Genomic DNA, 25,567 nt, shown 5'->3' on the forward strand with positions numbered 1-25,567 from the left:
TTTTCTAAGATAAAAAATGATAGAATCACTGTATTGGTAAATAATGTAAAGAAAAATGTTACCATTAATCCCCAAGAAGCCCAAGAAACTTTTCAAATAACTAAAGCTAAATTAGCTTGAGTTGAAGGAAAAAGACAAGAAATTGGGGTTGATGTAGCTTTAAAAAGAGATAGAGCATGATTAGAGACTATTTGTGCTAGCCCCTCATCTCTAATTAAATTTTCTTATAATGATTATAAAATGGGTTTAATGTTCTGCCTCGATCCAAACAAGTGGAGTAAAACTTATTAGATGTCGTCAACTCTTCGATGGTATCTAATAAGTTTACCTACTGTTGGATTTGAACAAATGAATCTCACCATATGAAAGTGATACACTAACCATTGAGTTAAGTGTATCATTTATTCTCATAGGTAGATTGGACTTATAAATGATTCTAAATTGAATTAAATATAAAGACAATGTATGTGTTCTTGACACATATCTAACTTATTGGAACATATTGGATCATACTATCGGATCATTAACTATCTACCTTAACAAAAAGTGATCTGTTTGGTTAGTATAATAGTGTATCACCAAGACTAGAAAGGAATGGCTATAGCTCAACAAGGTATAACACCTTGTTTACACGTGTGCCAAATATTTTTATGAGATTTTATTGATTTTTCTGATCCACAAAATAGATTCTATGTGAAATAGTCTTACTCTATCAATTTGTTTCTTTAAAGAACAATGATATGAAAAATATAGGTTTATCTGATTTGAATTACGGATCTAATTGATATGGTCAATCCTAGCTCTATTCAATGATAGGCATAATGAGTATAATATAGGGACCTCAAAATATATTCTTTTCACTCTATGAAATTTTAGGTTTATGAAGTGTCATATTTTACTTTTGGAGCAAGAGAGGGGACTCTATTTGACTCAATATATTCCCAAGCAAGGCAGACCTATGTCAAGGAATCCTTTTGAATAACTTCAGGATTGCTTCCAAAGGGTAAGAATTTGGAGCACGCAAAGACATATTAGTATCTTCCTAGAAAGAGGAGAACGATAGACTAAACGATCTTTCCATCAATTAATGAAAGAGCCCAATAAGAGAAAATGCACGTTAGGTTCCTAAAATAGTTCAAATTATTTTGATAGTAAGAACTTTGATCTATTCTACCAAGAAGGTATACAATTTGAGTGCTTATAGCCTTATACACTCCACTAAGTTATATATATATATATTTGTTCATTTTTATTTCTAGTTCATTGAAAAATTTGAGAGTTTTCTCAAATATCATATGTTTCAATCAATCCAAAGTCTATTTAAAGTATGAATAAGACATGTGGCTTTTAGCTCCATCCAATCACAACACATTCCATTAGTGTTGATTGTAATCATTTTCCATTAAAAATCCTAGTTTAATCTATCCCTTTGCTAAATATCAGGGAAAAGGTCCTGGTCAACTAAGACTCTCTACAATAGGTTATGTGTGGTAAATCAAAATCATTCTTGAATCGTAGAAGTGGCAAGTACTATGGATATTATGAATACCTAGAAAGTGAAATTATCTAGAGTTAATCCATCATAGCTAAAACGAATCTTTGATTATTTCTCTTTCTCCACTTAAGATCGTCACATGGTTTTTTAGACTTAATATTTTCATATGGGGACAAATACTCTTCCTTCTCTCTAGTATTGTTCTAGTAACACACTGCAAACATGCAATCTACCAACTATGCATATTATATCTACATTTAGACCAATGTTTGCTTGAATCTACCTCACTATTTTATAAAATACACATATGTCATGGAATGCGTTCTGAAACAAACAATAGAATAAAGAAGGTTTCTAGGATGAAAGAAACTATCACTCCTTACCTAGAAATTATGTTTATTATAACCCAAAAGAACCCGCGCTCTAATCCATTACAAATATATCTCTACTAGGCTAGACAATGGATTTATTTGAAATCATTTTATATTGTTATGAGATGAGCCCAAACTCATCTCATAACAAACTTATACATGAAATCTAAAGACCGATCGACATTTATCAATCCTATTTTGATTGACTTGTATCAAAATTTTAAACAAATTAACTAAAAGACAACAAATATGATTACATTTGATTCATCATATGTTCACCATCTTCATTGTTGGACGAGTCTCAAAATTTATATATTTGTCCCATCACTTTTATAATAATATAACAAAGAATTTGATTGTCTCCTAACCATATGTGTAAGATGACACAATTTCTAGATTGGAAACCCTTATCCTTTCAAATACGAGAAGGATACAAGTACAAATGGTCTAGATCATTGACTATGAATACGTGACATGCAGATAGGGCAAAAATTATGGATGATGTTGCAACCTTGATCATTTGAAACAACGACCCTCTAATGAAATGCCCCACCTAGAGTTGTTCAGATGGACAAGATCTAAGTATCAAGATAAAACATACAATAGATATCAAGATAGATCTCTATAAATTCTATTTACACTTAAACATGATAATGTTGATGTTCCTTCATTACAACTCAAATAACATCGAATGTGATCTACTGAACCAATCTTCAAAACAATATTATTTTAGAACAAAATTATAATGTAATCTAGAAGGGAAAAAAAAAAACATTATTTCCCATGGGTGAATGGAGAAAGGAATGATAAAAAGAAGAAAGATTATTCTTTTAATTTGAAAGAACTAAGGGAAGGTGGGATTGGGATATTTCTCCAGGAGAAATGTAAAATGCTTAATATTTATCAAAGGTCCATGACCAAATAACTCGTTCAAGAGTTGCTTGGGAGTTAGTCATCGATCTTGCTTTGATCCCGCGTTAGAGTTCACAAACCCATATATAAATGTTAACTCTTTTTTTCTTATTGAAGAAATAATTGCAGATAGAGATAATTGGTTTGTTTTCCTAGGAAGATGTAGCCAACTGGACCAAGATAGTGGATTTTGAATTGACTATGTGTAGGTTCAATTTCCATTGTTCACCCACAAAATAAGATAACAAACAAATTGAATCATATTATTTTTCTTTTCCATATTTTGGTGAAAATAATTTTATTTATATAAAATATGATAAGTGGAAACCAAAACCTTCTTTCTTCATAGGAAACATGAGCCCTTTCTCAGACTGGAACCAAAGACTTATGCCTTACCATGGCATTAATCTATCGCTGAGTTAAAAGGTCCCCATATCATATTAATGAGTGATTCAACTATGATATATGATCAACAAATTGGATTTGCATGTTCCGTATATCTTGTAAATGTAAGTTCAACAAATATATTAGTATCTCACAAGTTTACATGAGAGGAGGGTAGGGATGGATATACTCGACACTCCAGGCTGAGATGATACAAAGAAAATTGAAACAACTTATGCCTAGGAACAATTATTAATGATAATATTTCTAGTAGAGCCAAAGAATAAATGGGCCAAGTTCTATTGCAATACTTGAAATGCATTCAGATATTATTATTTTTTGATTGGGCATGGCTTCCACCATTCTCAAAACTAGACAATTAGTTAATCATGGACATATATAGGTCAATGGAAATATGCTAGATATACCAAGTTACCCTTGCAAACCTCAAGATGTGATTTATCTAAGAGATCAACAAATATTGAAAGTTATCATTAAGAAGAATATGGATTCATTCCAGCTTATGGCTCTAAGATCAAGTAAATAAATAAAGATGAACAAACTTGACTCAATGGAATCCTCCCTTTTCTCTTAGAAGAAGAAGGTAATTTAAAAATGAATTATAAAGAATTCAATTGGAAGATTAGAGGAGTTAAGGAAAAAATCTATTGATAAAGGGAAAGAACAACCTAGAATTGATAAAACTAGAATTGATAGAAAGTTTTCTTCTCTCTTGGAAATGGAAGAGCAAGAATTAAGGAATTAAGGAATTTGGATTCAAATGTGGAATGGAAAAAGTGGAAAAATAACTGTTGATGGGATTGTATCATGTATCGCTTAGTGATAAAAGTGAGTTTGATTCATTATATTATCAACTTAAATAGTTAAAGGATGTTTTACATGGATCTCTAATCCATCCAAAGCTCTATCTATTACTAATGGGCCTGATACAACCCTTAGATTTAGAACAATGAATTGAACAATAACTTCTAGATCCATTTGGTTTTATTTCACACTTATGATCCCATCAACTTGGTGGATGAATGAATAAAATGTCAACGGGATCAATTAATTTTCTTCTCTTCTATTTTCTCTTCTTCAGATTCCTACCCATTTTGTGTAGTTTTGATCACGATACTATAGCCTTAAGCAACTAATGCCTTTATAATAATACAAACAATATATAGATAGAGAACACAAACTTAATATCTAGATAATACAATTTGATATTGGAGAGAAACATATGGGCTAATCCATTTCATGTAACTCATTTATTCAAAATGATTGGAGAGGGAATGAAGAGATGATAATAGAGGTTCATTTTTTTTACAGTTCTTTTTTTCTTGCTTTTATAACAAATATTTTAGCTCTAAAATTAGGTAATGCATTGTATGAATGTTTTTTTGCTTTTCTTAGAGTATCCACCAACCAGACCAAGTAGGTTAGAAAAAAGAAAGAGAGGAAAGGAAACAACTATTTTGAATGAAATGAAGAATATGATTCATTAGATTGGTATTTATCCAACTAAATAATTGCAATATTCATCATTTTTCCAATACAATCTATATGGAATGCTATGTTATACATATTTAATCCATTATCCGTTATTGAAAATGAAACAAAAAAATCCTAATTTAATTTTTTCCTTGAATTAAATTAGGAATAAAATTGTAATTCCACATCACAAGACAACTTGTATGAGTTAACTAAGTTAATTTGACTTAGTTGGCTTGGTTAATTCGAGTTGAGGGTCTAACTTGAGTCATGTAGAGTGTCTCTTACATTATAGGAGCCCTGGTTGAATTTATTTTGAGTTGTAATTAATTAATTAATTCAATTTAACTGTGTTAAAGTTAGTTAAACTAGTTCCAGATGATGGAGGAACTAGTAGGAGATCAGATAGTGGGGTGATGCTTCATGTGTTCAACCAGTTAACTGATGATTCACTCATAAATAACTCATGCATGTCAGATTTAAGAGTTATCCAGTTGAGATTGGAGTTTAGGGACAATGTACTAACAATTGTATAATTATCCGAATTGTACAGGTGGTGCATGCAGTCAGAGGAAGGCCTATGAGGATTGCAAAATTCCTATTGAGGAATTTCCCTAATTAATAGGGGGCTAATTCCCAAGGAAATAGTGTGAGGAAATAGGGACTTCGGAAAGCCAAAATTTGGTTAAGTATTGGCCTGGACTTATCTAGGAAGCAGTGAGACAGATAAAGATAGTGAAAAGGTTGCTGGGGATTGAGAAAAGCATTGTAATCTTCTCATATTTTCTGACTAATGCAATATACAAATAGCATGGTTTTTTAGCTGTGGCTTTCCCCGGGAAATCATTGTGTAATGTGTTGATTGAATTCTTTCTCTTGTATGCTTCATGATTCCTCAATCGATTAATTATTTTCGTTGATGAGTAGAGTAGATTTAAGTCTTTTGTTTTAGAAAATTACATAAAAAGTTTGAATCTACAAGGAATTTCTACATGGTATCAGAGTAGAAATCACTCTAGAAGAGGAGAATTCGAGTTTGTATTTTGCAGGTGAAATCAAATTTGTAGTATCATTCTTCAGAGCCAGCAGGATGTCATTCTACGGGTTGAGACTCGAATATGCCCTTGAGGCTAGTTCGAACTATATTTCTTGTAAGGACAAGATGGAGGCAGTGTTGGAAGACAACAGGATGAAATAATTCATAGTAAAAGATATTCCTAACCCACCAAAAACTGATGCTCAAGATCTAATAGAGTGGAGCAAGTGTGTTACAAAGGCGATAAGGATCATACTAGAAGGAGTTTGAGATCATATTGTCTCGAACCTCCATGGGAAGGAGACTCCATATGAAATCTGGAAGACCTTGTTAGACCTATTTTAGAACAAAAATGACCACAAGAAGCCAGAACTAAAGGACAAGCTCAAGAAAATCAACCTAGCATTTCTAGGCCTTCCCAAGAGTTGGCACAACTACTGGGATTCGGTAAATGGGAGGGAGAAGCTATTAGAGTGGGAGAGTTTGTGGTCCGACTTGGTGTAAGAAGAGATTTGGTGAAACACCAGAGATGGATCCTCGTCCAAGCATGATGATGAGGAGAATTGTGCCTTGAATGGAAAGGCAAAGAAAGGGAAAGGTAATTCATCCCATTCCAAATCAGATTCTAGTTAGGGTGGAAAGAAGAAGGACTTGTCGAAGATTCAATGTTTTCACTGTCATGAGTTGGGACACTATGCCATGAAGTGTCCACATAAGAAGGCCAACAAGAAGCCCTTAGGAGGAGTGATAGTTGAAGCTCTTGCTCTACAATTCGATTTGGATTTCACCCTCATTTGCTTGCATGGTGACATCAGCGATGGGTAGTGTGTGGTATTTGGATAGTGGAGCCTCATTCCATATGACCGACAACAAATAAATTTTCACTGACTTGGAGAAGAAGGACCTCTAGATGCACATCGAAATGGGAGATGATGGAAGGTATAACATGACTAACATCGATATTGTTACTTTTCAGAGGGAATTTGGTTCTCTTATCACATTAAGAGATGTCATGTATGTTTTGGGTCGGAAGAAAAAAATTGTTTCAATTGCTATGTTGGAGGACCATGGCGAAGATGTGATATTTAGCAAAGGAAAGGCTTTCCTTCTTCACATAGCCTCAGGACAAGTGAAGCAGATCAGGGTTCAGGTGAAGAACCTCTACAAATTCGATGTAGAAGATTGTGCAAGATTGAGTACAAAAGCATAGAAGGTGCAGAGCTGAGTCATCGTTGAATTATGGCATAGAATATTGGGCTACTTGCAACATGGAGCTTTGAAGATCATGCAACAAATTTCTACAGGACTTCCCAAGGGTGCACTAGAGTAGAGAGATACATGCAAAGGGTGTACATTGTGGAAGTACATTAAATCCACCTTTCATGATAAGGACAATCGAGTGTAAGAAATCCTTGAAAGAGTTCACTCAGATGTGTATGGACCGTTCTTGACAACCTCCACAGCCAAGCAAAAGTATTATATAATATTTGTAGATGATTTCTCACGTAAGTGCTGTATTTTCTTCATGTAGAAGAAAGACTAGACATTCTCTAAATTTTGTGAATTTAAAGCACTTGTTGAGAAAGACACTAGTAGGAAAGTGAAGTCTCTCAGGAGCGATAACAGTGGAGAATATGTGTCGAATGAATTCAAGAAATTATATGCATCAGAAGGCATTCGACGAGAGTTAATAACAGCCCATAACCCACAACAAAATGTGGTGGATGAAAGGAAGAAAAAAAGTATTGTGGGAGTTACACAGGAAATGTTACATGATTAGGGCCTACCGTTCCACTTGTGGGCTGAAGCATACAACATAGTTGTATATGTTCAAAACAATAGTCCTCATCAGATTCTCGAGATGAGTACACCAGAAGAAGCTTTTTCATGTAAGAAACTAGATGTAGCACACTTCAGGATCTTTGGTTCATCAATTTACTGTCATGTTACTAAGGATACAAGGAAAATGCTCGAGCCAACAACTGAGTTTTGCATATTTGTGGGGTACACTGATACACCTCACAACTATCAGGTGTACCTACCATCTCACAAGATGATAGTGGTTCAAAGAGATGTGAATTTTGGTGAAGAGAAGGCCATGAGATGTTCCCTTGAGAGGGAACTTCAATTGCATGCAAATGAGGAGCTTTTAGCTCCAAAGGAAGAACCTCATGATGATGTGGAGCATCCACATGTAGTTTAGAAGAGAGTAGAAGCACCTACTCATGCAAAGACTTCCAAAGATGGAAGGAAGTGCACCAGAGAGGCTGACAAATTGATGCATGATGCTAAAGATAATGTGGTAGCACCCACATCATAGCGCAGACAAAGGAGGTCACCAGATTGGTACACTACAAGGCTCTAATGAGCGAGAGTGTAGAGACTGAGCCATCCTCATTCAAGGAAGTAGTGCAACAACCAGTATGGGTTGATGCCATGGTAGAGGAGTATGACTCCATTATCAGAAACAATTTTTTGGAAGTGGTCCCAAGACCAACAAATAAGTTAGTGGTGAGTTCCAGATGGATTTAAAAGGTAAAGCAAGAAGCATTGGGAGTGTGGAGAAACACAAGGCTATCTTTGTGGCCAAAGGGTTCTCTCAAGTGGAGGGAATTGATTACGAGGAGACCTTTGCTCTAGTAGCAAGATACTCTTCAATCAAATCTATTCTAGCAATTTCAGCATAGATGGGATGGAAGATACATCAGATGGATGTGAAGATAACATTCGTCAACAGAGTGATCGAGGAAGAGGTGTACATTGAGCAGTTGAAAGGATTTGAGACCTTCAATATAAAAAAACATGTGTGTAGACTCAAGCCAGCACTGTAGGGATTGAAACAAGCACCTCATGCTTGGTACACCAGGATTGACAACTATTTCATCGGGTTGGGCTTCACCAAAAGTGAAGAAAATGCAAACCTTTACCATACTGTGGTTGAAGATAAACTATTGGTTATAGTATTATATGTTGATGATTTAATTCTAACAGGTGATGAGAAGCTGGTAAAATATTGCAAAGAGGATCTTACAAGAGAATTTGAGATGAAGGACCTAGGGCTCATGCATTATTTCCTTGGTATGGAAGTATGACAAGGAGACAAGGAACTGTTTGCCTCTTAGGGAAAGTATGCCAACCCAATCCTGAAGAAGTTCCACATGGAGAGTAACAAACCCATGGAGACTCCTCTAGTAGGGAATTGGAGGAATGAAGATGCTACTTCAGGTGAAGTAGTGGAGGATACTATTTACAAGAAACTTGTGGGTTCACTTATGTATTTGGTGAACACACAACTGAACATATGTTTTGCAGTTAACCAACTTAGTCAAGCAATGGTTAAGCCAAACAAACACTATTGGACGACAACTAAATATGTGTTGAGATACCTCAGAGGCACCACTCAGTTTGGTCTTTGGTACAAATAGACAGAGGGAGTGAAGCTTCAAGGCTTAACAGATGCAGATTAGGCAAGGAGTCCATCCAACAGGAAGAGTACACTAGGGGGAATCTTCAGTATTGGGTCAACAACAATTTATTGGTACAACAGGAAACATAGATCAGTTGCACTTAGTTCGGTAGAAGCAAAGTACATGTCAACTAGTTAAGAAACTTGCGAGGATATCTGGATGAGAAAGATCCTTGCTGGGTTAATTGGTGAGTAGATGGATCCTGCAATAATTTACTATGACAATTAGAGTTGTATCAAAATCTCTAAGAATCTAGTTTTCCATATTGGTCCAAGCATATCGACATCCAGTATCACCATCTACGAGATTGTGTGCATAGGAGAATCATGTTGCTGGGGTACATTCCTACAAAGGAACATGATGTAGACATCTTGAATAAGGCACAATCAAGAGAAAAATTCGAGTTCCATATAGGCAGAATTGGGGTATCTGATGATCCCTTTCTTGTTGAGAGGGAGTGTTGAAAATGTAACAAGAAAATCCTAATTTAATTTTGTCCCTGAATTAAATTAGGAATAAAATTGTAATTCCACATCATAAGATAACTTGTACGAGTTAACTGAGTTAACTTGACTTCGTTGGCTCAGTTAATTTGAGTTGAGGGTCTAACTTGAGTCATGTAGAGTGTCTCCTACATTATAAGAGCCCTGATCGAGTTTATTTTGAGTTGTAATTAATTAATTCAGTTTAACTGAGTTAAAGTAAGTTAAACTAGTTCCAACTAATGGGGGAACTAGTAGGAGGTCAGACAATGGGGTGCTACTTCATGTGTTAAACCAATTAACTGCTGATTTTCTCATAAATAACTCACGCATGTCAGATATGAGAGTTACCCAGTTGAGATTGGAGTTCAAGGACAATGTACTATCAGTTGTATAATCATCTGAATTGTACATGTGGTGCATGCAGTCATAGGAAGGTCTATGATGTTGCATAATTCTTATTGAGGAATTTACCTAATTAGTAGGGGGCTAATTCCCAAGGAAACAACACAAGGAAATAACTACTTAGGAAAGCCAAAATTTGGTTAAGTATTAGCCTAGACTTGTCTAGGAAGCAATGGTACAGATAGAGACAGTGTAGAGGTTGCTCGGGCTTGAGAAAATAATTGTAATCTTCTCATATTTTATGACTAATGCAATATACAGATAGCAAGTGTTTTTAGCTGTGGCTTTCCCCGGGAAATCATTGTGTAATGTTTTGATTGAATTATTTCTCTTGTATGCTTCGTGATTTCTCGATCGATTAATTGTTTCCATTAATGAGTAGAGTAGATTCAAGTCTTTTGTTTTAGAAAATTACATAAGCAGTTTGAATCTACAAGGAATTTCTACATCCATTTTGTTACATGTGAACTCTTCCATCTTGGAGAGATGCTTAAGGGGAATAAAGTGGTGTATTTCTTACACATAATATGGACCATTCATATCAAGAGTTCAAATCCCCCTCTTCCTATTGATCCCTATTGATCCTAAAATCGAATAACCCTAAATCTTTTTAAGGAACATAAAAGAAAAAACCATTAACCTAGAGATTTTCTATTCTTTACATCTAGGATTATGTCAGAGATAAGTCAATAGAAACCCAAGAAAAAAAAGAAATGAAAAACATCACTGTTGTGTAAGCAAATAGCTTGAGAGTAAGAATTACATAATATTTGGAATTTATATAATAAGTACAACAAAATTATTCATCAACCTTTTTACAATACTTGAATACTAAAATGACAATATGATTATTACTAATCACAAATTTATTTCTCTGAATGACATGTGAAAAGCAATTTGAAAGAAGGATATACTATATCTCTTTGTTTTCCAAATGGTATTTTTTTCTCCATATTTATCAATATTTATAAAAATATGTCATTTGTATCGATTGCATCAATACATGGCCAAATACCCTGATTTGAAGAGAGTGATGGGATCATAAGGAACTGATGAAGGTGAGTAGAAAAGTTTTGACCTAGGAGAAAATAAGATATCTGAATTTGGTACCATCAGGTTAAAGGAAAACAAGTCTTTGATTGGTCAAATCAATCAAATCTCTTCAACAAGTTTGACTGGACTTGGGGTTGGAAGGGATGATTATTTCATACATACAATATGTTATACAATTTAATAGAGAATGATCAATGAATGGATATTCTTGTCCCTTTTTTTCTCTTATTATGTCCAATTCCCTCAATAATCTATTTTGTTGAAATATCCAAAAAATGTTTTGGGCCAATTGGGGTTTTGATCTAATGAATCTTGGATCCTAATTGGTTGACAAATAATTTGATATAAGTATTCATTAGCATATTAATAGTAAATACGATGGGAAAGGGGTGCAACCAAGCGTTAAGGAAATAAAATTTGATCTCGTTACTTGGAGCTTTGAATCCTTCAATCCAAAACTTATTTCATTGATTCTTGTCCTCCCTTCTCTCTCTCTTCCCTTTATTCTTTCGTAAAGGGTAAATCCAATGGAATTTCATTTTATTTTTTATCATAATTTCACCATACTTATCAAAAGCGAATGTGATTACAAAAGGAAAGGGATGAATGGATATCTTTATGGCACAAGATGCGAATACAAATCAATTTGAGATAAGATTCAATTTATGAAATTAGCCCATTGGATGTATGGTGGTCCTGCTTATATTGGAACTCTATGAGTAGTTAGTTCATTAAAGATTGTCCATTCATTTATGCAAGCTCCTCTCGAAGGTTATTATTTTAGTCTATTTTGTTCTATTTTAGAATGGGAAACAAATTTTACTCCTGCAGCTACTAATATAGTAGATCGTCACATACTAGTTTGTGGATCTCGAAAAAAAGTTGTGGATAATATTCTTCAAAAAGATAAAGAGGAAGGTCCCAATATGATCATATCAACACCTACATGTACCTTCAATATCTTGTAAGATTTGGATAGAACATCCATAATATCCATTTGCAACACTATTTTTTTTGGATGTAGATCATTATCAAGTGAATGAAATTCAAGCAACAAATAGAACTTTGGAATAGGTGGTTTCATATACATTGAATCAATTCATAACATATACACCTTATATAAATTTAATTGGGATTATTACTCTAGGTTTTCATAATCGACACGATTTTCATGAGTTAAGATGTTTATTAAAATATATAGATAACATAATTAATCAAATAATTCTTGAAGAAGGATCTGTAGAAGATATGAAAAATTTACCAAAATCTCAATTCAATTCAATTCCTTATCATAAATTGGGCTTAGTAGCAATGATATATTTGAATAAAGAATTTAGAAAGCCTTATGTATTTACAACTCCTATGGGAGTTGTAGATATTCCTGAGTGCATTCGACAAATAAAGAAATATCTTGACACCTTGGTGGCTTCAATTTTATCAAGCAAAAGGGTTGATTACAAATCCTATGCCGATGGAAAACTCAATTTGTTTCCTAAGGTGCTTGGTTCTCGAGATCTATTTATTGTCAAAATTTTACAGGGAAATAAACAATCATTTTTAGTGATGCAACTCATGTTGCTTCAATGATTAAGATTCTTGCTAGAGAGATGGGCATTTGTATGATTTGTACAAGTATTTATTGTAAACAAAATGCAAAATTGTTCAAAGAGAAAATTAAATGTTTTTGTGATGAGATAATCATCATAGATGATCATGTTAAAGTAGGAGATATTACCTCTCACATGAAACTTGAAAGCAATGCTTCCACATGATTTACAGGTTGTTATTGTGAGTTTTGAGGAGTTATTCTAAAAATAGTTGTTTTCCTATGTGTAAGTTGTATTAGCTATTTGTAGAAATCTAGATACACAATTCTAAATATAGAAGAGTTATTTATTCCTATATATATGTAACCATTGTGATCAATAAAATGTGTGTGATTTTTGTGTAACTATCTCCGATCTCTATATTTTCTAAGTTGGTATTAGAGCATGCACTGTGACATTGTTTCTAGATGGGGTATTACATGCATCTGCCTATTCGTTCGACAGACGTTATTGCAAATTTGTGCATGCCAGTGGAGAAGCATTGGTTTAAGCGATATGGAGAGACGTGAGATCACTATGAGTGAGTCAGAGAGTTGTTACCTTTCTGCCTGCCTATCATCACTATCAAAGGACACAAAGGATGTGAGATCACTATGTGGGCACATTTACTACATGTAAAAGAGACAAGCATTCTACAACTAAGTCTCTTCAAACGTTGAAAGTTCAAGTGAATTTTGCGTCAAGATAGTTATGATCCATATTTAGGATCGTATAGTGTGTGAAATAGTTTTAAATATGAGATCGTGGCAGTAAGATATGCACCTCAGAGATCTTATCTTCGATAATAAAGATAGTGATATGATCGCTGATCAGTCTCTCACGAAAGAAAATTGCTATTAGTACAATTGGAGTGACCGATGTTTGATCCCAGATAGATTAGAATTTTTGGTGTATATGGCGTAAAGGAGCCATCACCGCCTAGAGGTCACTGCATAGTATTTGATATCGTTGTTTGTGAACCCAAACACTATGGAATTCATGGTGATTCGATCGTGAGTTGTTCAATTGCCAAGTTACCTCTGAATTACGTTTTCCATCACTGAGGACAGATCATTGCATGGAATATATCTCTGATTAAGCTCAAAGATATGTTAGATTTGCACCGTTCCTCACTCTCTTCCCAAGGAAAATTCTTCAGTTCGCATACTAGGCAACCAAAGAAACAACTAAAGCAGTTCCAATCCAAGGTTTACAAGGTATGATTTCTCACTGTAGAATTCAAAACATTCTCAAGTATTTTTTTTATAAGGTAATATTTTTTAAATTTAGATTTTGTTGTAAGTTTGGAATATTTTCCATTGGAGAAGTTTAATGGACATAACTTCCATACATGGAAGGTTAAAATTCAGTTACAAATGATGAATAAGTTACTTATGGGGATTGTTAACGACACTGAAATTGCAAGTCTTTTCAAAAGGGAAGAAGAAAAAAAGATTTCAGTTGGATGTTTCTACTTTCGAAGACAAGGACATACGACATTGGATTGCAAAATCTGTGCCAAAGATTTTTTGAATGGAAAACTAAAAGAGTAAGTGAATTTAGTTAACTTTGAAGATATATCAGCTTCTATTCATGAAAGCTCTGCAGAACTTTAGAGTGAAGAAGAATTCACCTCTAAGCCTCTTAAACTTTTCTAGTATTTTTGCATCTATATGCAATTTTATTATGTTGTAGTGTACTATTATCCAAGTGTAGTGTGAAAAATGAAATGAAGAACCAATCATCTAACGTAATAACATAATTCAAATTCATGGTTTTTGATACATATGGTGACACAAGAATGTGTCACTAATTTTATTATGTATAGTTAATTATAAGATGGTGGCATCGTGGAGCCAGGAGCCTCAACTTACATGTTAATTTGATTGTGTGTTTAAGAGGCCACCTTGTATGACTAACTTCTGAATACATCTAGTACCCAAACTTCCTTCCTAGATAATTGGGGAATACAAAAGAATACGATGTCTTCAACAAATATAGGTATGTCCATAGAGTGGTTCAGTACTTGACTGCTTTTCTCACAGAAGCCTTGATGAGTTGAGTATGTCAATATACTTAGTCCTATAAGTTTGTCAACGATGGTTAGAAGCAGTTATATTTTAAATGGAGATCAAGTGGTAGCTTGAAGTTTTTGGTTGAAGAAATAGTGTTGTCTATGAGATTCCAGAGTGGGTGTAAGTGTTGATGAAGACCAGGTAGAAATAGACTAATATTGTTATTGTCATGTGTGTTTTTAATGTTTTCCATGTAAGCAATAAGGGAGGGACTAGGAAGTAATGCTTGCATGTGACTTATAGGTTGTTATTGTGAGTCTCGAGGAGTTTTTCTAGAAGTAGTTGTTTTCCTATGTGTGAGTTGTATTAGCTATTTCTAAAAATCTAGATCCACTATTCTAGGATCTAGAAGAGTCATTTATTCCTATATGTATGTAACCATTGTGATCAATAAAATAATGTGTGTGATTTGTGTGTAACTATCTCTACTCTTTATGTTTTCTATGTACGAAACCCTTTGAAATATTTGGTACTTTAATGGAACATCATATCCGTAAACATGTTGAAATTCCATGTGGAGTTATTCCATTGCAATTCCAATCCAAAAATTTTCCTTGGGATCTATACCCTTCCTTGACTACAAAGTACTAATCAAATAGTTAGTCTATTTTATAACTCATTCGCTCTAGGTATGAAGGATCATCTTCTATAATTTTTTTTATGGTGAAGAAAATAATAACTAGATTATTATTGGAAAATGAACTAAAATTAAATAAAATCCCTATTGTTTCAAGAAAAAGAAAAAATAAGGAAACTATAATTTCAAAAAAAAATAAAAACAAATTAATAAAATATAAATAAAATAAAATATTACAAAAGTTTTAAACACATTCTAAAAGCCTAAGCATAGCTAGAAAATCACAAATTTGAATTTAGATAACATATATATTTTTTGGTTTTATTGTACGTAAATTTCCAGATAAACACATTTTATGTGACTTATTACATATAGGAATATAGATGAATATCACTAGCCTTGAACCATCTTAAATATGAATTTATCAAGCGCCGAGACTAGTCTTTACCCCTTTAAAGAGTTTTTTTGCCTTTAAATAAACTATATTCCACATGAATACCATGTGTCAATATGCTATTTTTATTTTAGCGTATGATTCTTTTAATTTTATTATTTTATTATTTTTGTTTAGATAAGATAACATGACAAGACATTACAACATGTTTGAGAGCGCCTCTTGACACAATAATTTTCTTTTATCTTATAATTTCTCTCCAGGATAAGTGTGTAAGCACTTATATATTATTTTTATTTTATAATTGTGTGTAATATAAATAATAAATTTTCCTCAATGGGGGTGAGAACAAGAATACATAGTGGATAAGGTCGTCATGCCCACCACCCTCGAGATTATCACATTGAATTGCATTAAGGGCGGGGGGGTGGCATGGCCACCCCCATGCAAGTTTCTGCATACACGATTTAAGGTTCATGAAACTTCTTGATGGGCATTTAGCTTGTTGTAGAAGTTAAACGGAAGAAATTATATCCTCAAGATTTTTGGGTGTTAACCATCTCCTCTCCCCGTTAGGGAACTTAGCAGCCAAAACATGATGTCTCGACGCGACTGACAGGGGAGGGTGGGAGATATGGAGGTATTTTTATGAGCACATAAATGTTGAAGATTATGTTGAAACAATGTTTATATCTGGGGAAGCTCCCTCAAATTTATGATACACCTCCATTGTAAATAGATTGCAGTGGGGTTCTATATCCATTGCATGGAGGAATTATGACAAGGTGAGCCTATGGAATTGGCGTTCATCTTATCCTAGGTAATTCTAATTCTCTATTGGTGCATGTTATTCTTTCTGTGGTTCCTTTATTACTAAAATTGCCGATGGTTGATTGTAGACATAAGTCAAGACTTCCTAGTTCTTAAATGGTTGTCTTGTTGTGTTATCTATTATTGGGTTGGTTATGAGTTGGGTCATCTGCTTGTGGGGGGACTCTTATTTTCCCTGTCCTTCATCTTGAGGTTTTTTTGGAGTCTGGTTGCGGGATTCTGTTGGGTGACAATATGTACTTGGTATGGCTCTGTCACTTGTGTTGAAAAACTTCCCTTTAAGTTGATTAGAAATCAATTTAAGCATGTCATTGTGTTCAATAGATGGTTATTTGTCTAGGGTGTATAGGAGAGAAAAGTAAAATGGTCATCTTGTATCGCTATTATGGCCATTATCAATTATTGTAGTTATTATGTGAAGATCTGACTTAACATTTTCAGATTTATACTTTCTAAGTTTTTATATAGTCTATTCTACTCTAGGCATCTTGTCAGAGTTTGGGTATTGGCAAGCAAGTTTTGGGAAGTTCTATCTCTCCATACACCCAACTCAAAGACAACAATCTAGACACATGTCATGGATTATTACCTAGTTATCTTGTCCAATTAGCAATTCATTATAGCAGGGGTCATGCAGGGATTATGGGTGTGGGTGGGCAAAGGAAAAAAGACTCAACAGAGTAGTGAAAACTCTTACAAGGGAGACATTACTAGGGCTTTGAAGGGAGACATTACCCAGTGGGTATTTTTTTTTTGTTTTGGATTTCATTTTGGGTGTCCAAAAATCATGCAGAGATAGAGGATGAGTTGTCGGAGAGGTGGGGGGGAGGATGTAGCACTCAAGGTTGGAACTATAACCAACAAAATGTAAATGAGGTCGTTAGTTCCTTCCAATCGAAAATTCTGAAGGAAACTAGGATCGAGTTGCATCACTTGGAAAATATGGATGTCAAAGTCTAGCATGCATTACCAAACTCTGAGATATTAGAGGAATTTCGACAATTAGTTACAAATGCGGGTCATACTAGAGGCTGACACAAACATTATATTCAGGCCCTATTCCTATACTGGAAAATCAAGACTTTAATGGGAAGGATCCTCATGGGACGATAAAATGATCAATATGGAATATTTTCCCATCTGGCAGTTGTGAAACAGAAACAACACAACATGTGATTTCACATAGAGCAAATGGAATCTCGCTTCGCCAGGATCAAGTGACACATCCCATGCCTTGCATTGCCACTTGCACCACCGGGCTCTAGTGCACAAAACCTGAAACCTATTAACTCTTCTAACTAATCTGGTTTGATGTTATGCTGGGGACTTTTTGTTATGATACATATATAAAATCTCTAGTAGAGCTTTTGGAGATGTATTTGTTTCAATTTTGGACTTGTTACTTTATAGACAGGTGACCAAAATCATCTAGTTTCCCATTTAGTAGGTTGAGGCCACCTGTTGTAAAGATGCATGACATAAAGTGAAAAATTGATGTAAACTTTTTGATTAATAGAAAGGCACACCCAACTTATATATATATATATATATCTATATATCTATATATATATATATATATATATATATATATATATATATATATATATATATATATATATATATATATATATATATATATTTTTATTATTAATAGTATTTATTTTGAATGGCTAAAAGAAATAAGATGACTTTTCCTACTCAATATAAGCATAAAATGAAAATTATAAATTTATTTAATCTTATAATTTGTTGTATAGAAACTACTAAATTATTTTTATTTTATAATTATGTTTAATATTGTCAGGCCAGGCAGTAACTCTCCAAAGGCAGTAAAAATGATTCGTCTGATTATTCCATAGGTAGGTTATTGTTATATACATTAGGAGTGATTGTTCAGTTCATCTGCCAATGACTGTTCACATTCCTGATTTATTTATTTACAAATTCCCCCAATCACGAAGATTAGGTGTCAACATTCCCCCCGTTAATCTGAAGGGATGTTGGTGAGTCCAAGCATCATTCTGAATCGTTCAAGCTTTTCCTTTCTAAGTGCTTTGGTGAAGATGTCTGCAATTTGCTCATTTGTGGAACAATGACGGAGATGGATTGTTTTGGCCTCAACATGATGTCGAATCAGATGATATTTAGTATTGATATGATTTGTTCGATCATGGAACTTTGGATTCTTGGCCACATTTATTGCAGAGGTGTTATCAATCATGAGTGGAGTTGATTGTACTTGTTTTACCTGCAAATATTCAAGAATTTTCCTGAGCCACACAATTTATTTCGTTGCTTCAGCTGTTGCCACATATTCTGCTTCTGTTGTGGAATCTGCTAGAACTGATTGTTTGCGTGATCTCCAGGAGGCAGCTCCTGATCCAAGACTCATAGCATATCCTAAAGTAGATACCCCAGTTTCTTTGTCTCCATCGAAGTCTGAATCAGAGTATCCAATCAAGCTGAAGTCGTCCACCTGTGTATACTTGATTCCAAGGTCTTGAGTTCCCTTCAAGTACCTTAGAACTCTTTTTGCAGCAGACCAATGTCCCTCACAAGGCTTTTGCATGAACCTGGAGAGGATTCCAATAGTAAATGAAATGTCTGGTCTGGTAGTAGTGAGGTAGACAAGACTTCCTACAAGCTGTCTATACTTTGTTGCATCCTCAAATTCCTTTCCTTCAATAGATGTGAGCTTTAAGTTTTGTTCCATTGGAGTAGAAAGAGGATTGCACTCTGTCATGCCAAATCTATTTAACAAATCTCCAATGTGTTTCTTTTGAGAAAGAAATATGGATTTTGGATGTTGGGTTACTTCAATGCCAAGATAGTAATGAACATAGCCCAAATCAGTCATTTCAAAACTTTTCCCCAATTCCTTCTTTATGGATGCAATGTAGCTTTCATTGTTCCCTGTCATTAAAAGATCATCTACATATACCACAAGATACACAACTGTTTTGCCAACTTTCTTGACAAATAAAGTTGCATCATCAAGATCAAAATGATTGAAGTTGAGTTTCAGAAGATGCTCAGTTAGTTTTTCATACCAGGCTCGCGGTGCTTGTTTGAGGCCATACAAGGACTTCACAAGTTTGCATACTTTATGTTCATGTCCTTTCACAGCAAATCCTTCAAGCTGGGACATAAAAACATTCTCTTTTAGATCTCCATTCAAGAATGCAGTTTTTACATCCATTTGATGGACTTTCCAACCGTTCTGAGCTGCTAGTGCAAAGAGTGTCTGGATGGTGGCCCATTTTGCTGTGGGGGCAAAAGTTTCCTCATAATCGACCCCTTCCTTCTGTGCAAAACCTTTTGCCACAAGCCTAGCTTTGTGCTTGTCAAGTGAGCCATCAACTTTGTACTTGTTCTTGTAGACCCACTTGCAGCCAATTGGTTTGGTTCCAAATGGAGGATCAACCAGCTTCCAAGTGCCATTTTTTATGAGGGCATCATACTCCTTTTGCATCGCTTCTTTCCATTCACCATGAGAAGCAGCTTCTTTGAAGGAAGTTGGTTCAAAATCTGTAGACAAGTTCAATTCACAATCATAAGTAACATCCATATCAACAGGTGAATTAGAGTCATCTACATCACCTCCATTTTGTCGGTTTGGATTTCTGGTTCCTGTTTTTCCAATTTCATCAGGATGAACACTTTCAAGTGTCTTTGTCAGCCACTTTGGGGGACCTTTCTGAGATGGTCCAGGCTGCTCTGTTGATTGAGTTGGGACTGAATCAAGATTGAGTCTCCCAATTCTATCAATTACATCACTTAAAGCATCATCCGTTGTTGGAGTTTCATGCAGGGGAGATTGTTCTTCAGAAGAAGATTCCACATGTTGATCTAGTATAGGAATCCCCCTTCAAGATGTGGAATCTGATTATCAAATTCTTGAAATGATTTCGTTTTTGCGAATCTATCCAAGCGATCAAGTTGCCGCCCAACAACATTGTCAGATTTGGATGATTCAAGAAAAATTACATCTCTAGATACAACAAACTTTTTATTTACTTCATCATAGAGACGGTATGCTTTGGAGGTGTTTGAATACCCCAGGAAGATACACTTACGACTTCTAGCACCAAGTTTGTTTCTATGTACCTTTGGTATCAAAGCATAACAGGTGGAACCAAAGATCCTGAGATGTTTTACCGAAGGAACATGTCCATACCACAATTCATAAGGAGTCTTGTTTCTTATAGCATTAGATGGACATCTATTCTTTATATATGCAGCACATAGAACAACATCAACCCAAAACATTATCTTTACATTTTTGAAGAAAAGCATGGATCGTACCATATTCAAGATTGTTCTATTCATTCTTTCAGCTACACCATTCTGTTGGGGATTATAAGGCACAGTTGTTTGATGTTTGATCCCATGTTGGCGAAGATAGTTTTCAAATTCATTTGATGTATATTATTTTCCATTATCAGTGCGAATAGACCCAATATGAGATTGTGCATCATTTCCAATCCATTTATGAAAATTCTTGAATGTTTGAAAGGCATCAGATTTGTTCTTCAATAAATAAACCCAACACATTCTGGTGTAATCATCAATAAATGTCATGATATATTTATTTCCATTTGCAGAAGGAACAGGCATTGGACCACATAAATATGAATGAATGAGTTCAAGCTTCCTATGTGCTCTTGAATGTGAATCATGAAAAGACTGTTTGCTATTCTTTCCTATAATGCAAGCATCACATTGCTTATGTTTCCTAGGAATTGTAGGCAAACCAGCAACACCATTTTTCTTCAATAAGCGGAGAGTGTCATAGTTTAAATGTCCAAATCTAGCATGCCATAATAAAGTTGATGGAAGTGTACCTTCTTCATGATGAGAAATATATGAGAAATGTTGTGCATGAGCAGAGATTCCTTGCAGTTTGAGAAGCCTTTCTTCTTCTATTCCCCCTCATGACAAGTGAGTGGTCAGATGCTTTTCTTACCTCAAGCTTTCCATCAAACATATGAATGGAGTGACCTTGTTGACGGATGTGAACCAAGGGCAACAAGTTTCTTTTGAGCTGTGGGAGATATAGAACATGATCCAGAAGAAAGTTTGGAAGACCAGGCAGTTTAAGCCTGATTGTGCCAAGCCCTGATGGCTTGATTTTTTACTGATCTGCAAAGTATACTGCTCCATCAACATTGTCTGTGAATGTAGAAACTTTTTCTACAAATCATCTAGCTCTGATACCATGTAGAAATTTTGAATAATTTAACACATATTCACAGAGATTATCCTGATTATACACTTATAAGCGGAACATGCATAATACATAACCTCCTCTACGTTGATCATCAATTTACAGAAGCAGAAACATTCACAGGCATACACAGAAGCATCAATCACACATATCAACACAGTATTTTCCCGGGGAAAGCATCTCGCCAAAAACCCCAATTATCTGTATATTATAGTGATTGAATCATGTAACAATACATAGTACAATACTCATCCCAAGTACTAAGTACTATCTCCTCATGCTACACACAATACAGCTCAGATCTGATCTCCAAATCTCCCCCGCTGCTTGCCTGCCTCTCCAGCTCAATACCTGCTCAAGAACTGATGAGAATGGCTCACCAAACTCGATTTTCACCTGCAAAATAGTCACTCACTCTTTGTGGACGTGAGCAAAGGCTAAAATGTGGGCCAAATACGTGAGCAAACTCATTGGCATACTCAATCCCTTGATTGTGCAAGATCTGATGCACAACTATAGTCACAACTGATAGCAATCTGATTCTCTACCACTTGTCCCTGTTGAACTGAACATGCACTGACATGCAACTGAGTTAACTGATGTATTCTTTAGTTGTATTATGAGTTAATAATTAGTTTAACAACTCATCATTAGTCTATCTGCAGTTAGACTAACTACAACTAGTTTAACTAAGTCAAACTGAACACAACTCCATCAACTGTACCTCCAGTCCACTAAACTCAACTCACTTGAGTTCTAACTGAAGTCATGCATGCAAATACTCAACTGACTCATAAGAAAAGCGTATTTCCTTCTGACAACTGCATGTGCCACCTCTGTAGCTCAAACTGAAGTGCTCCAAGAGAATAATATCAAGTTTATAGTCCAAATATTATTGTGAGATAATAATATTTGACTTTTCTATTTTTGACAGCCAGTCTAAAAATAGACTTTGATCACTCACACTGTGATCACTCACACTTTCATCAAAAATAGAAGTCCATCTATTTTTCCCAACTTGATCAATCATCCATAAACATAGACATGATCCATATGTCTAAAAATAGACATAGTCTAAAAATAGACTTGCGCCAAAAATAGCCTGCGGGCCCACTTAGTGAAGGCGACTCTTTTCACTAAGCTCCATCATCTTGTTGCAATCTCAACAAGAATTTCTTGTTGCACACTTTTCAACACTCCCTCTCAACAAGAAAGGCTTCCTCTCAAACCCGATCCTGTAACTCTGGAATGTTCTCCATGCAACACATCTGGCCGGTCCACTTGCTCTGTCATCAAAGTCTCTGACTGCTATTGCCTCTGTCGACTGAAACTCTGCATCTCTGTGCTCTTCAGTATCTGACTGCTCTAGCCTCTGTCACTTTGATCTCTGATGCATCCGTGCTGCTGCTGGTTCTATCTCCCAGCATTGCATCCGCACTGCACCTCCCAACTGACCTCCCTGTTGGGATAGAAACATCCTCTGATGCTGAAGCTCTACCTGCTGCTGACAAGTGCTCCCTCTCTGACATCTGCGCTACTGCAACATCTCCATGCATCTCGCACCATTGCACACCTCTCTGTGCCACCTAGCACTGTGCAAAACACTTGTGCCTCTCGCATTGCTACAGCCTGCTAGCTATGCGCTGTCCTGGGATTCCCTACACTGTCGCTCTCTCTGCCGCTCCATCCGCATCTGTCTCTACCCAATCAGTCAGTTCTGCTACTACACATCGGGGCTCCCGTAGCAAGGTCTCATCCAAGAGGTTGGGTACCTCAAGGATCCTGCCCCTCCTCCTTGGGACAATCAATCCACATCACCCCACCTCCTACCTGGAGGTATGGCTGCATGCGATCCCTCAGCCCACCTGGCTTGAAGTTTCCCCCTACTGGAGGTCTCTGGATGAGTAGATGTCTCTACTCGATCTCCTTTCAGCTTCCCCTGTTGTGGCTCCTCCACAACCTCCTGAAGCTGCTGCACTAATCGTGGCTCCTCCACAATCGTCTGAGACTTCTTCTGGCTCTGCATGTTGAGAGGTAATATACGCTCCCTCTCAACCACCAAGTCTCCATCAGTTGCCTCGCTGCTCAAGGCTTCGCATGCATCTTGAACCTCAAGAGCATACAGGTTCTTGACCCGTGAACCAATCTTCTTCACCTGTCTGGTGATGATGTGTCTAAGGAAAACCTTTCCCTTACTGAAGACTACATCATAGCCTCTGTCTTCCAGCATTGCGATCGACACCAAGTTTCTCTTCAGTCCTGGTACATACTTGACATCGGTTAAGGTAAGGCGAGCTCCATGCTCCCTCTGAAAAATAACCGTGCCTACACCTGAGACACTATACTTCTCATCATTACCCATCCCTATGAGTATTTGGAGATCTTTCTCCTCCAAAGTACTGAACAAACTTTTGTCACCGGTCATGTGGAAAGAAGCTCCATTGTCAAGAAACCAACCACTTCCCATCATGGATGAAACCATGCATGCGAAGAGTGTGAAGTCCAACGCAAACTGTGAAGCAAGTGAGGCTGCCTCACCTTCAGATCCTTCCCCGGATCCCTTCTTGGACTTCTTCTTTGGGCAATTAGTAGCATAATGACCCAACTCATGACAACGAAAGCATCTCACCTTCGCCTTGTCAACCTTCTTCCCATCATTGGAAGAACAAGATTCGAAAAGAGAAACCTTCTCCTTCCCCTTCTTCGCCTTACTCGCTAAGGCACAGTTCTCCTCATCCTGCATGGATGAAGAACCGTCTCTGGTACTCCGTCTAATCTCCTCCTGCATCAAATCCGACCATGGTCGTTCCCAATTTGGCAGTTTCTCCCTTCCATTCACCGAGTCCTGGTAGCTATGCCAACTCTTAGGAAGGTCAAGGAGTCCTAGACTCACCATCCTCATCATCAACAGTAACCCCCACACTTCCCAGCTCATCTCGACACTGAGTGAACCTCGTGAGATACTGGGGCATACTATCTCCATTCTTGAACTGAATGTTTCTGAGTTTTATCTCTTGCTTTGGAATTAAATTCGAATTCCACCAGCACAAAACTCAACTGCTTCTGATCTAGAATTCGTGAGAACAAAATATTTCTCGTACAGAGATTGACTGTATGGGCTTTCACCGGATATTTCACCTTCCAAAGGAAGGATGAATCCAGAGGCTACCTGGCCCGATTACAGACTCTGCCTGAAGAAATAAAATGTAAACACTTCCTGAATAGTAGATCTGATGATCAATCCTCGCTTGATATCCTGTAAAAATCTCTTCTACAAATCAAGCTGCTCCGATACCATGTAGAAACTTTTTCTACAAATCATCTAGCTCTGATACCATGTAGAAATTTTGAATAATTTAACACATATTCACAGAGATTATCCTGATTATACACTTATAAGCGGAACATGCATAATACATAACCTCCTCTACGTTGATCATCAATTTACAGAAGCAGAAACATTCACAGGCATACACAGAAGCATCAATCACACATATCAACACAGTATTTTCCCGGGGAAAGCATCTCGCCAAAAACCCCAATTATCTGTATATTATAGTGATTGAATCATGTAACAATACATAGTACAATACTCATCCCAAGTACTAAGTACTATCTCCTCATGCTACACACAATACAGCTCAGATCTGATCTCCAAATCTCCCCCGCTGCTTGCCTGCCTCTCCAGCTCAATACCTGCTCAAGAACTGATGAGAATGGCTCACCAAACTCGATTTTCACCTGCAAAATAGTCACTCACTCTTTGTGGACGTGAGCA

The sequence above is a fragment of the Pinus tabuliformis genome, chromosome Q (assembly GCF_031772625.1).
Source record: "Pinus tabuliformis cultivar Carrire ecotype Pingquan chromosome Q, CPIR1, whole genome shotgun sequence".
Taxonomy (NCBI): Eukaryota; Viridiplantae; Streptophyta; class Pinopsida; order Pinales; family Pinaceae; genus Pinus; species Pinus tabuliformis.